Below are 5,156 nucleotides of genomic sequence, written 5' to 3'. Positions count from 1 at the left end.
TTCCTATGTATAGGGCCTGTGCCTTGAACCATCGGATGGGATTCACGACTATTAAAAATGCTTTTTCAGCGCAAAAAGAAGCTTTGGGGTCTCTTTGGGGTTAAATCCATTCATCTTTACCTTATTTAATCCTTAAGGGCACATCTTATAAACGTTCACTTCCAGATATGGAGCAATTGATGTTGGAATAGCCCTTCTGTTATAAACAATAAAGTTGGAGCTAGCACATAAAGCCATTGTTTTTAGACAATGGACATTTTTTTAAACACTGTGTTTAGACAATAGGAAACACAATGCTATGTGCCTTGAGAAAGGAGAACTTCATAAAGTGAGCACTGTGATTTCCCTGGATCTTTACCTGGGCACAATTGCCCAACCATGACAGAGCAAACCAAACTCCAACAGAGCACAACGGTCCTGCTGAGCGGAAGAGGCAGAGGTCAGAGCTGAGGAAAGCTGAAGCAGTCAGAATCTGTAGGGCAGGGCACCAGAAAGTAAAGGAGGTATGTTGGGGGTAGAGAGAAGGGAGAGAGCCAGAACTTGTGCAGAAGTTTCTCTACGAGCCCTTGGCTTGAAGCTAAGATGCACATGCCCATGGCAAGAGTACCTGAGGCTTGTAGTAACTATAGAGAACAGTCACCATAGAGACAAGGGCAGAATAGACATACTAGATACCAAACAGTGCTAGAAGACATGGAAGTTCTGGTAAGGTCCACCCAATAACCACCCTAACAAAGTCTGAAACCAAGCCTTTAAAAGATCTGCAGTGAAAACTGAATTTAGAGGTTGAGACCCACAATAATTGAGGGGCTTGAGAAACATATTGAGTTTTCCAACAGGTGTCCTCTAGCAAAGAATAAAAACAAGCCTACAGGGTGCCAGGTAATCAATCAGTAAATGAGCTGCATAATAGAAGAGACAGTAACACTTCTCAAAGGAAGATAACAGAAGTCCAGAACCTATACAATGCACCACCAACAACGTGCAGTACATAATTTTAAAAATTACTAGACATGCAAAAAAACAGCAAAGTGACCCATAGTTAAGGGGAAGACTCCAGTCCCAAAATTACTGAGATGATGTTTTTAGAAAATAAAGGTTTTTTAAGCAACTGCTTAAATATGTTCAAAAAATTATGCTGATAGGGACATCACAAGTTAAAAGGTAAGGACTCTGCTGAGAAATGTAAACGATAAAGAAGAGGTAATAGAAATTTTAAAAATAAATGGAAATTTTAGAACTTAAAAATTACAATGACAAAAAAAATCACAGTAGGTCAGAAAGGAGAGGGAAACAGTCACTGATGAACTTGAACATAGGAAGGCAAATCTATAGCAATTATCCAAGCTAATGAATAAAGAGAAAATATTTTGAAGAAAAATAAGCAGATCCTTAGAGACCCATAGGACAGCAGAAAATGGCCTAAATATGTGTAATTAGAGGCCCTGAAGAAGAAGAAGGTGAAAAATGAGGCAAAATAGACTTCCTAAAGAAATGACAAAAAGGCAAGTTACTAGTTGAGAGACGTTTCTATAGTACATATATGACAATAGGCTTATATTCAAAATACAGTTCAAAATTTTTATAACCTGATAATAATGATACAATCTAATTATCTTTGATGAGCTGAAGAACTTGAACAGGCACTTCACCAAAGATACCTGTGTGGTGATGAGCACAAGGAGAGATGTAAACATCATTAGTTATCAGGAAATTGCAAATTAAAGCTATGGTCAGATACCACTACCTATCCATTGGAGAGATACTACCACACACCCTTTCAAAAGGCTGACAATACCAAGTATTGAGGCAGACTGAGAATAGTATCTTCTCGCTATTGAGAATGGAAAATGGTGCAATCACCTTGGAAAAACAGCTTGACAGTTTCTTTTAAAGTTAAACATACTTATCACATCAACCAGCTATACCACCCCTAAGTATTTACCAAAATGAAATAACCTACTTGCACCCAAAGAGTGCCCATAGCAATTTTATTCATAATAGCCCCAAACTGAGACAATTCAAATACCCACTAATAGGCTAACAAATTGTGTTATTAATATAATTAAATACTACTCTGCAATACAAAATATGGATTACTAATAAATACAACCTTGTGAATGAGTCTCAAAAACATCATGCTGAGTGAAAGGAACTCAATACAAAGGATATGTGTACTGTCTGATTCCATTTGTATGAATACTAGAGAGGCAAAACTTATCTATACTGACAAAAATGAAATCAATGGTTGCCTGGAACAATAGCTGAAAGAAGAGACTGATTGCAGAGGTTGTGTATGAGGGATCTGTGAGAAAATGAGCTATATCTTGACTATGATGATGATATGAGTGTATACATTTACTTAACTATACACTTAAAATATATGCATTTTATTGTATGGAAATTATACCCCACAAAGTTGACTTTTAAAATAATACTTGCATAACTCTTTAAATTAGAAGGCTTGTTTTCATCGTTATCCTGTAATGAGTCATTCAGCAATAAATTTTGTAAGGAACAAGTTCTTTTTGAATCATTCACAAGCACCCCAAATGAATATGTAACTGTTCGTTTTTGTTATATATGCATGGCTGGAGTAACTTAAGCTTGTTAAACTAATAATAATAAAACTCCTGCCCATCACCTCTGATTCTAAGCTGCAAAAGAAACTGTAACTTCAGTTCTCAAATTTCTAAGCATCCTCAGTAACTATTTGTTGACCAGTTCCAAAAATGAGTATCTGGATTTATTTTATAAACAAGTTCTCCTACCATCTAATATCTTGGCTGCTGTAGAGTTTAGGAGAATGCTCCTAGAAAACACCAGTCTTGCAGCAAACATAGAGAGAGTCTGCACAGTGAACCAAGGCTACTAATGGTCAGAGAGACTATCCTAATCACCCTCCTCAAGCAGCCTCTTATAGGACCCTCTTATAGACTTTTTTGCTCAAGGACCCTCTTATAGACTATTTTGAAAACATAGGCAACAGGCAAGATGGACTTTCTGTTCCTTAAAATTTTCCTACCGGCAGTGGGAAATTGATGGACAAAAGGGCACTGCTAAGCCTGTGCAGTGACCACGTGTGTTAAAACGAGTGCTTCAACTTACGGGAACACCTCCTTACTGATTTGGAGCCTTGATAAGAATAGCAGGATGCTCACTTCAGCAGTAAATACACAAAAACTGGAACCATACAGAAAAGATTTCCATGGCCCTTGCACAAGGATGACACAAATTCATGTAGTGTTCTATGTATTTACATGTGGAATATAAAAAAAAAAACTCATATAAAAAGAGAACAGATATGTGGTTACCAGAGGCAAGAAGTGGGAGGTAGGAGAATTGGGTGAATGCGGTCAAAGCTACAAACTTTCAGCTAAAATATAAATAAGTAGCAAGGATATAATGTACAACATGATGGCTGTAGTTCACACTACTGTATACTTGAAAGCTGCTAAGAGCATACATCCCTAAAGTTCTTATCTCAAGGGAAACCAAAAACTTTATAACCATATGAGGTGATGGATGATAAATAAACCTACTGTGACAGTCATTTCGCAATTTACATGTCTAGTCATTATTCTGTACACTTTAAACTTATATAGTTTTAATTATACCCCCAATAAAACTGAAACCAAAAAAAAAAAAAGGAAGAACAGCAGGAAATGTGTAAAAGTTCACTACAAGCTCACAGTTCCACAGGTCAAAAGTCTGGGTAGGCTCGGCTGTATTTTCTGTAAGGAGCTTCACAAGGACAAAATAGTCAACTGGGATGAGTTCTTATCTGAAGGCTCTGAGGAAGAATCTGCTTCCAGGCTTATTCAGGTTGTTGGCAAAATCCATGTCCTTGGGCATGTGAACTGAGATCCCGTTTTCTTTCTGGATATCTAGAAACTACCTGAATTTCTTAGCTTGTGGGCACCTTCCTCTGTCTTCAAAGTCAATAACTGTGGGTTGAACCCTTCTTAGACTTAGACTCTCTCTGACTCCCTCTTCTGTGACCAGCCAAAGAAAACTCTATGCTTTTAAAGTGTTCAGGTGCACCTGAACAGTCTCCCTAGTTTAAGGTCACCCTTAATTACAACTGAAAAGTTACTCTTGCCGTCTGACATAATATAATCACAGGAGTAACACCAGGGGTCGAGGTCATGGGCATCTAGAATTCTGTCTGCCATACTGACACTCCATTTGTCCAGCATTGCTTATCTTCACTGTATCCCTAATGATAGCATTCACTCAAACATTTTAAAGATGTTTTTAAAAACAAATGCTTCTAGTCAGTGATTCAGGATCCACTTTCCAGGTTACAATTATTAAGACTGGGATAACATTAAAAATATCAGATTTAAGGTTATAGGAACTCAGTTTGAATTCCAGAGTTCAGACATGAGACAAGTCAGTATGACCTGGGGAAAGTTTCATAAAGGAAGTGGCAGTCAAGCAGAGCTTTCAAGGATCCACAGAATTTGGGTAGGCAAGAGCATGACTACGGACAGGAATAAACAAAGCCTCTGATAAGCAGCAAGGAGACCCACCTGACAGCTTTTGGAGAATAACAGAAGATAAGGTTAAACGGTTGAGGGAAGTTAAAGTAAGATGGCTTTGTGAACCAGGACAAGAGTTTGTACTTGATTTAGTGAGCAACACTGAGCCTTTGAAAACTTTTTAAGTTTCTGTAAGAGTATGCTAAATGGTTGGAAATTTGGGGATTGGTGAGAAAAATGAGATCAGAGAAAGAATAATTACAAAGCTATCAGGGACAAAAATTGCTGATCTATTAGAGATACACACTGACTTTCTATGACGAGTATAGTAGGCTTTAACATACTCCAGAAAAAAATTAAGGGGGAAGAATGGCAAAATATTTACAATTGATGACGCTTTATGCCAGATATGAGTGTTCAACATAATATTCTCTCTACTTTTGAGTATATTTGAATTTTTCATAGTAAAAAAATTTTTTAAGTCTATTGTAGTAATCCGGGAAAACCTAAACATGGGTGGTGGCAGGAAAGATAGAAAAAAATTGACTAATTCAATATATATTTGACCTTGATAACAGATTTGATATAATAATTGCGGGAAGAAACAAAACTGACTCATTCTATAGCTTTGGAAACAGAATAATGGCATAATAGAGAACCTGTTAACTGTCT

The 5,156-nt window shown here is 37.1% G+C and overlaps 1 pseudogene; it reads left to right on the top strand.

The window, feature by feature from the left end:
* The first annotated feature begins 3,157 nt into the window (after positions 1–3,157).
* Positions 3,158–3,258, top strand: LOC114111183 (U6 spliceosomal RNA; annotated as a pseudogene).
* The last annotated feature ends 1,898 nt before the right edge of the window (positions 3,259–5,156 follow it).

This window comes from Ovis aries, chromosome 1 (assembly GCF_016772045.2).
Source record: "Ovis aries strain OAR_USU_Benz2616 breed Rambouillet chromosome 1, ARS-UI_Ramb_v3.0, whole genome shotgun sequence".
In the NCBI taxonomy this organism is placed as follows: domain Eukaryota; kingdom Metazoa; phylum Chordata; class Mammalia; order Artiodactyla; family Bovidae; genus Ovis; species Ovis aries.
Note: the sequence above shows the minus strand (reverse complement) of the source record. Positions and strands in the feature narration are given on the sequence as shown.